This window comes from Micrasema longulum, unplaced genomic scaffold, assembly GCF_059751315.1.
Source record: "Micrasema longulum isolate JH-2025_06_02 unplaced genomic scaffold, ASM5975131v1 h1tg000108l, whole genome shotgun sequence".
In the NCBI taxonomy this organism is placed as follows: domain Eukaryota; kingdom Metazoa; phylum Arthropoda; class Insecta; order Trichoptera; family Brachycentridae; genus Micrasema; species Micrasema longulum.
Window position 1 is genome coordinate 195,301 of NW_028277314.1, and position 9,894 is coordinate 205,194.

General features: G+C 30.7%; 1 long non-coding RNA gene across 2 annotated transcripts; it reads left to right on the forward strand.

Moving 5' to 3' along the window:
- The first annotated feature begins 809 nt into the window (after nt 1-809).
- LOC148284597 (uncharacterized) lies at nt 810-3,910 on the forward strand. Of its 2 annotated transcripts, none has more exons than XR_015824422.1 (4): nt 810-1,746; nt 1,844-2,087; nt 2,496-2,792; nt 2,879-3,910. It is a non-coding gene; the product is annotated as an uncharacterized LOC148284597 (long non-coding RNA). The 2 variants fall into 2 exon arrangements; XR_015824424.1 differs by having other exon boundaries at nt 2,659-2,792.
- The last annotated feature ends 5,984 nt before the right edge of the window (nt 3,911-9,894 follow it).

Here is a 9,894-nt window from a genome sequence, read left to right on the forward strand (position 1 = left end):
TGCTGCGCTGGTTTGGACATGTAGAGCGAATGGACGGCGAAAAAACGGCTAAAAGGATTTACAATTCGAATGTTTCAGAATTTCGATTCGATTCGAATGTTTTATATTATTTTTATAGTATTTTGACAGTGCACTTAAGCGAACTGTTAAAATACGTCTACGTGTGTGTTATGTTCAGTTTAAAAAAAATTATTTATTGTGAACGTGTGTGATTGTGTGATTGTGTGATATATCAATCGAAAGATAATTTTATCAACATATGAGGGTAAAAGAGTAACCCAGCTACGTGTACACGTAGCTGGGTTACTGGATAGTCAAGCAATTTTATATTTTTTTTATGTGTACGTTTTTTTTTTCATATTTATGTTCAATATGTTAAAGGCAATTTATGCCGTTTATGTAAAAGTAAATAAATAAATAAAGAAGCAAATTGTAGCCAACAGGTATGGTACTAAATCAAACCCACATTCAAGAGATTCTTCTCCTGCAAATATACATATACCAGTGGCGCTGTGGGTGATTTATTTTATAGGTAATCTATTAAAAATGTTCATTAATTTGTACTACATATAAGTACTTACATAACATGTAAGTAATGTAATTATAAATGACTGTAATTCTGTGAAAATCAACTCAAACAACAATTATTATTAACCACGTGATAAACGTAGCTTTATTCTACACTATTTTAATACAATACTTGCACAAAAGTTTATTAACAAATACCACAATGACATTCCGCAGATATTTTCATTATGATCTGTCATTGACAGTACTGTCAAGACTTGAGCACTGACCCACTGGGGTGACAGTCCCTATTGCGAAGTGTTTTACCCCCCTTGTGTTGGTAGTCATGGAGTTTTACCCCCCTTGTGTTGGTAGTAATGGAATTGGTAGTATCGCATCGCTATTTCGAGTAAGCGCTACGCACTTGCTACGTACGAGCGCTGATGTCGCATCATGACGTCACACAGTTAGAAAAAGCAAATGGCGCATGTGTGAAAAACGGTTTAAATTTAAAACCTGTGTTAATCTTAAATCTACGGCGTGCGTGTCCTGTTTTCGTTATTTTTTCGGTTTGTGTCAGTCTTCTCACCTTTTCTCTTCTATTAAAAGCAAAAAGCGCGTGTGAAAAATGGTTTAAATTTAAAACGTGTGTTAACCTTAAATCTACGTCGTGCGTGTGTCTTCTCACCTTTTCTCTTCTATTTTTCTCGCCTGTGATAATTATAACAATGTCAAAAAAGTGTTGTATGCTTTCTTGCCATGTATCCGGGGACATCGTCAAACTATATCGCTTTGCCAAAATTAGACACATCACATAGTAGAATTCGCTATGCATTTCGCGTATGTCAAAGACATTTTCAGGCAAAGTTCATTGAGGGAAACTGTAGGCTACTTCCTGAAGCAGCACCGGCTTTATTTACTGAAGAACATATAGCCAAGGAAGCAAAAATAAAAAAATAATATACCACAAAACTGCGCTAATTTTGTCCCTTGCTTTGTTGAAAAACTCTCCCAAGGGTTACATACTCGTGCAGAAAATTTTTGCATCGCCTTCAAGACGAACCTTATATAGACTTCTTGGAGGATTGAGTTTCCGAACAGGAATAAATGCAAACACAAGAGCATTTTAAAAAAATATTAATTAATATTTAATAATTTCGCTGTCACCATAACTATCTTTTGGTGTGAAAAATGAAGGACTCCAAAGGCTTCTCGATTTTGGAATTGAGAAAAAGCCAGGTTTGTTTTTAAAAAAAAATTTAGTATTGCAAACAAATTATTTAGTTCCATTTGTAATGTCATAATTTTGAGAATATATATTTTTTTCTTATTTCAGATTTGCGGACCATGCCTTGGTTTTTATGATAAGGGAGATTTTTTATGATATTGCTTACTATTTCTGTGAAGGGACAACTCCTGCCATTCAGTTAAATGTATTCGGGAAGTGTACGCTGCTGTTTCAGACACTGGTTTTATTATTAAGGCCAGTATATGTGACCAAGGTGCAACGAATGTTGGAGCACTTAAATATTTAAGAGAAGAAACACGAAGAATGTATTTGATTAATGGGAAAGATTATGGTAATAATTATTTTTAATATTTTATTAATAAAAAACTTTGCATTTATACGTCAATCATGAAATTAATATTAGTTAGAAAACAAGGTTCTGGTATTCAAAATTACCCATCATCAAATGTTAACATAAACTTGCAAAGGTTTGTATTTACACCTAATGATGGGTGATGAATTCTGAATACCCAAGACTTGTGTACTAACTAATATTAAACTCGTATGTGGTGTATAAATACAAAGTGTTTTTTATTTAAAATTAATTCTACAAATTAATTTCTAAAACGGTAGATAGAATTATTTTTATTTCCTTAGTTTATAAATGCAAAATTACATTCAGATTTTCTTTACAAATATTTTAAATAATACTACTTCAGTTTTATATTATGTTTAATGTTTTATTGAAATTTGTTTGCAGATGAAACATTTTTTGAAATATGTAGTCATAAGGTTTTTATAATTTATGACCTCCCCCATTTGATAAAGGGGTTAAAAAATAATTTTCTAAATAAAAATACATCAACTGAGGCTAAAATTTCAAGTTGTAATGATTTAATTTTTGTGTATGAACGGGACGCAAGGATTGGAGATGTGAGGTTATTGAAATCAATACACGATGCACACATTATACCTGATAAAATCCGAAAAATGAAAGTAAGCAACTGAGTGTTGAATGAAAGGACGGTTGCTGCTCTTCGTTTTGCTGCAGAATTTGGTATGTATCTAAATGTGCCGGATGAGATCAAAATATGAATTAAAAATATTTAGTCTTTAATAAATACTTGTTTTTTTCTATTTCAGAGTCATCACCCAAAAAATTAAGTTTGTTAGCCACCAGTGATGTCGTCTTATTCTTCGACAAACTCTCCGACAGTACAAATGGTGCTACCAACTTTTCCAAGGGTAAAATGAGATACATTGCTACACCGCAGTCTACACACCATGCATTTTGGATTGATGCTATTAACAAATTGAAGAAAATGAAATTTGAATTCAGGAAGAGAGACGATTGTACCATCTCTAAAAAACTATATTTTGACCATCAAAGGTTTTCAAGGGCTCTGGGCAGACTTGCATCAGGCTGGTAATAAAAAACTAGTTCTGCGACGTCTCAACCAAGATCCATTGGAAAACTTTTTTGGTACAATAAGAATGTACAATGGAAAGAATGTGAATCCAACATGCAGAGACTTTGTCAACACTTTTAAGTCTGCACTTATTAGTAATTTTTTGTCGTCACACTCTCCGACACTTAACTGTGAAGACGATAGAGGGCGCATGATACTAAACCTGAAAGAGTTTTTAAGTTTCTCTCGTGATGGTCCCACATTACTTTCAGAACCTGAGCTCAATAATGAATCTAGGATGTCATTATCTAGTTTGTTAATAGCAGAATGCAATAGCATTACTGTGCATGATGTATCTATTTTACGCTCTCAACAGGAGAGAAGTAAAGTTGGAGCCCATGGATATTCTGCTGGTTGGATTTGTCGTAGATTGTTAAGTGACAATATTTGTGAGGCCTGCAAACAATCCCTTACTCAGTCAGAAGCTTCAATTCATCACAAATATGTATTGTTGAGAGAGAGAACTGGTTATTATTTAAAATTAGCATATAATAGCCTTCTGAATTTATTTACAAGGTGGATTGAAATTATTAATGGGTATTTAAATAATCCAAATAATCTTATTCAATCAAATATCCATAAAAACTTGCAGTATATAATAGAGGAAAATTTAAATTTTGAGTGGTTATAAATGTAATAAAAGTAAAATTTGTAAAGCTGATTTTTAAATTACAACTATTCAATTAGACACAGGAAATAAATAAAATATTGTCAGGAAAATATGATTCTATTTAGAATGTAAGTAATTTTAGAAGTAATTTTACTTGATTATAATCTAAATGTTTTACAAAAATTGGCTGTTGTAAAAAGCAAAAAATATTAATCATTAATTTGTATTTTAAAATCATTAATTTGTATTTAAGTAACTGTTATTTATTTACTCTTGCATATAAATACAGATGGTTTTTATCACATATTTTTAAATAAACAATTCTTATTGACCTATTTATTTATTTATTGTTGCAAAATGAATATGTTATGTATTTGTATAGCTAAAATACAGTATTTCTTTTAAATATGGACCTTTATTGTTCACATCATTATTGCAAATTAAATATGTTATGTCTTTTTTTAGCTAACATACAGTATTTCTTTTAAATATGGACTTCACTTTATTTGTTCAGTACACAAAATATGACATTTTTGCTTTTAATGTGCAATAAGTAGGTATTATTTTAATAAGTAGCATTAAGCTGTTGCAATTATATTCTGAGATAAGAGCTATTCTAGCATTTTTAAATTTTTCTGTAATCATAACTTCCAGAAAGAAATTTTGATGTGAAAAGGGGCTAATTATTTTGAAATTTTTTGTATTATATAAAGTTGATGTATTCTGAACTGGGAGTATGTGCACATTCCGTTATACTAGGATCCCTAGTGATTTTCTGATCCCACTTGGAGCAAGATCCCACGGTATTGGTTGATATGGATTTTTATCCACATCTGTCAACAGTCATATATCTTTTAACAAGATATCATTATGGTATCAATAAAATAAATAGTCCAGAGATTGATTCTCAAAGTGTATTCCTTGTTCATTGATAGGAATAAGTCTAGTGTTCTCCTTAAAAATATTGTTTTTATTGGTTACAATTTTTGCGATTATGTCTCGATAATACAATACACTAAATACAAAATATAACAACCGTTTACAAGTGAACAATACAACACTGTTCTTTCCCAGGATCCAAGTGGAATTATTGTATTGTCCCAGAATATTGTCTTTTGTGGTTGATGCTGTTTATTAGACAATATTTTCATATCTTTTATATTGTACTCCTGTAAATGGAACTTTAAGCTATGCATTTAAACATGCAGGATCCCGCTAATACGAGGATTTCACTGGATTGAATTTTTTTCATTCTGCAAAAACCTAGATTGAAAATCAGCTGCAGGGTTGGAAGCCCTAATCTGAACCACGACACATTATTTTTCTTTTATGCGTTTTAAAGTTGTATCAAATTTAATTTAAATGTAATGTTTTATTCTGAATAAAGACTAAAATATATACATTAAAACTATAAACATGTTATATAAGTATATATATATATAGAATTCAAATAAGTTTAGCTCTTCAGAAAGTATTGTATTCCAATGTTATCTTTTTTTGTTGCATAAATCTGTATTATATCAACTTAAATATATCCATATATGTATTGAAGCGTTCAATTGGCATGTTTTTCTTTCCAGAACTTAAAATAAAAATTGTCATGTTTAATTATGTGTTCCATGTTGGCGTTTTTTTATCCAACTTAACACTGAATCAAAGTTAACAACGTAAACTAAATTATTAAAAAAATCATGTTCCATATAAAGTGTCTTTTTTTTCATCTCCTCTGTCTTCAAAGCCTCTTTACCATTAATGATCAGTGTTAGGGCAAGTTTGCTTTATAAAAGTTTGTTGTTAAATGTGGTGAATTCACTTTTAAATCACAAAAAAGGAAACTAAGATTTTTTATTAAATTTTATGGGTTGGCAATCAATTCCCAAAACTCATTATTTTCGAAATGCAGAATCATTAATGATAGAGAAGCTTTAATTCCTTCATAATATAAACTTGTAGTTTGATCAGTAGTAATAATTAAAAATCCGTGGTAAAAGTAACAATTTGGAAAAAAAGTGAATACTTCTGATTTTTAACTATTACTCATGATCAAGCTATGAGCTGTAAAAACTTTTAGGGAAAGTTTTGAATTTCCCGCGGATTTTTTTTTCGATGGATATAAGCGCCAACGTGAAATAGCGCAAATACAAAATTTGACCAATAGGAATGTGTTATTATACCTAAACGTCAATTAGTTGTTACGGCGCCGTAGTACTAAGTGGCAGATCTGAACTAGTAATAGTTCTACATTATCTCTGCACTGACCGATTTCTTTTTAAATGAATAATGCCTAAAACGGCCACTGCGAACGCCACCTGTCCTATGTGATACATAATATGTCAACGTTATCCCATCAAAGAAAAATAGTCCTTCAGAAAAAATGTTCGAAATACTAGTTTCCGAATAGAGAATCTTCTAAAAATATTTGTAATCTGCAAGTTTTTTTTAGTACGAAAAAAGCCGACTTGGGTTAAAGACGAAAAATACAGTGTACTTTTTTGTATGGAAGAATAAACTGAGGTAATCGGCTAGTTTCATCGTTCAGTAAGAATGGGCTGGGCGCGCTTCATAGATGTTTTTTTTTAGAAAGATATAAACGGTGATTTTTAATAAATAATTATTACTTTTTTTTTTCCCATAAACATGGTTACTATAATTTATTATTATTTAAAGTCAAATATAATGGTAAGCTGTGCATAATCGCTTACTTTGACGATTCGCCCCTGACCTATACAGGTATGATATGCCGACACACCTGGTCCAAACACTCCTGTGAAGGTTGAGGAAATAGTTACTGTCAAAGCAAAAAAAAAAAAAATGAAATTCTCTGTAAAACAAAACAATTGCTTCAGTGGGTTTTATACTATACAAAAATAAGAGGTCTCAAAAAAAAAGCAATCAAACAACCATGTAATAAAAGCTTCGAAAGAGATCGATACAAATTTACGTTTAATTAAAGAGAGAAGTGAGGAACAAAATAGGAGTACATTAACCGCTATCTCGGACAACAATTTAACATAAATACGCCAGTATGGCAGCGAGAAACTTCAAGAAAATAATTTTCATTCTATAGTTGTGAGATAAGATAAAAAAGGAGATGAATTAGAGTGAATTCCAAAGCGAAAAGTCAACGTAAGAAGCAAACTTACTCGTCAACAATGTTTTGAGTTTGTCCAAATTTTTGTTGACAAGAACTGGATTCAACTCCCAGGGGAGCTGTTTTTATTAACATATTACAAAAGAGATAAATAACATTTAAGAGAAGGTAATATAAAAGTCTAGGCATCTATAGGACTTATGACCTCTCAGTGGCTGGTTTAAGTGGCCGCTTTACAAGTATAGAAATGGAAAAAATAACATTTTTAGGCGTTGCTTAGTATGTAGGTGAATTTTAATTTTAATTTTATTTTTTTATTTTTGTTTTTTACAATAAACATAATAATAATTGGCGGCCTCCGTGGTGTAGTGGTCAAGACGCTTGACTCACATACGGAAGGTTCCGGGTTCGATTCCCGGTGAGAACACAAAAAAATAATGTGAATTTTCTCAAGCCTGGGTGTTCTGTGATGTAATTCACCACTGTAATTGGGCCTCCTAGCCTGTTGTGGTGCAAAAATAAAATTTTAAAAATTAAAAAATTAAAATTAAATTAAATAAAACAGAGTATTATAAAAATAAAGCATAATTACATATCAATGAAATACATATTAATAGAAAAATAGTAAACAAAAAAATCTCACAAAGGCATGGCCTGTTCGTGGGTATACAAGAAAATGTTAATAAAATTTTAGCTCCTATAATAAATAATGGACAGTTATAATATTTTTTTATAACATAAGAAAGAAAAAATTAAATATTCTGTAAAAGATAATATGGTATATAATAATTCAATCGGATGAATCTCACCCGCATAAATAAAGGTTTCAGCTCTTTAACTTCACAAACATCAACAGATGAATGAATTGAAGAAATATAGATGTTCAAATGTGGGCAGAATGGTGAATGTTACACAGTGTGTAAAGTGGCCACTTAAACCAGCCATTGACAGGACATAAGCCCTGTAGATGCCTAGACTAATATATTACCTTCTCTTAAATGTTCTTCATCTCTGTTGTAATATGGTTATTAAACGTATTCGTGTTGTGACTGCAAGAAAACTGAGAAACGACGAACTTCAGATATACTGTTGTTAAGAAGATGATAGAAAGGAATTGGGAATAGGGAGGGAAACTAATTTCAAAATGGAAGAACCAAAAACGAAAAGTCCTTTAGTTGTTTTCGAGGGTCTAATAAAAATAGTGACAGATAATGATTTAAATGAGTCTCTGGAAAAGCAAAATAGGGAGATAAATATGACCGAGAAAATGAAATTCAAATATCAGAAAAAAAATCGAAATCAAACGAGATTTTGGTCATGCCATATCTTTCTCGGTCTTTCTCGTTTCCTGCATCCATCAACATTGGCACCGTGAATCCTTTAAGCAGTTCTTTTGCTGCCCATTTCTTTACATGCCCAAACCAGTTCTTGGTTTTGCCGATCATGTTAAACTCAGCCTTACATAATGCACGGATCTCGACATTTTTGCACCTATCATAAATCTTCGTGTGAGATTTGTGATACATTTCGACAGCATGCAGCCTACTTACATCCCTTTTTTTCCAATTCCATACTTCGCTTCTTTACAAAAGGGTCGCCAACAGGACTCGGCTAATTTTACCTCCCGCGACAAACATTAGTTTCCAAAATAGGAACGTTGCATTGTTACTAAAAATAAACGTACGTAGGTACATTTAATAATTAAGAATATTCATGTCTGTCGGGAAATATTTTTTAGTACGATTCTGTTCGTGGGAGGATTCATTGAAGATTGGTGCTAGAAAAAACTGTTTATTATATTGTCAAAATTGAAGTGTTCATCCAAGACGAATTATTTGTTTATCGCAAGTCACGTTTCAATCAAATTAAATTATTATTTTGTAAAATACTTATGCATAAAATTTCCAAGGCTGAAGGGGATTTCTCTAGTAAGTAATTGTGAATATAAATAAAATTAATTAATAGAAAACTCAGAACATCTTTGCTTATTAGTTATCACGATTTGTCCTAGAAAGTTTAATAACAGACCCTGACGTTTCCATACGATTTATGTATTTTCTTGTACTGGTAACGTTAGGTAAGATTTTAAAAATAATTGTTTCTTTAAAACACGTTTTATTTATTAATTAAAAATATTAAAAGTAATCGTTACGTGGTATTTGAAAAATACAATCGAAAACTAATAGTTATTAAGTGATCATATTGATTGATTTATCTTATATCCGCCTAGTAGTTAATAAAATGTATAATTAATCTAACTTCATTTAACAAACTTTGCATTATGTTTTTAATGTAATTAATATTATATTTATTTTCTCTTGTTTTAAAATAAACAAATCTGGGCCGCAATTACAAACGTTATCTTCACCGGTACATATTGAGCAGGCATAAAGTAAAATCAATATTTATGTGCGAAAATGTATATGTGTGCGTAAAATTTTTAAGTATCTTAGTCGGTAACATATAATTGAACATGGTAAGAAAAAAAATGCATGCATATTTTATTTTTCAAATGGAAAACTTAATTTTATTTTGTCGATAATATTAAAGGTAACTATCCATTGTAATATGCGTCATGGGGTAACACCGCGTAAATTTGGCCATAAGATTTTTTAAGACCGTTAACGAAAAACTTTTTCTTTTCATAGATTTTTTTAAAAAGTGGAGTGATACGAAGTGCCCTACGCAAGTACGTATTTTTCGGAATTGTATTTACTAATATATAGAAACCTATAATCGCCCTATAATTTTGTTTTGTTTGTCATTGTTGTATTTTTGGTAATGGCCGTTGTTCTCTTAAAATACATTAAAATGAAAATGTTAAAAAATAAAATAATAATAAAGTTGGTAGTCACAACATTATTTTGACAGTCTTTATATTTTAATTTTATTAGTGTACACGGCACAAATGCCTTTTATCATAAACATAAACACATTTAAAGTAACAGCGTGGCATTCTATTACAAAATTATAAAATAGTATAAAACAA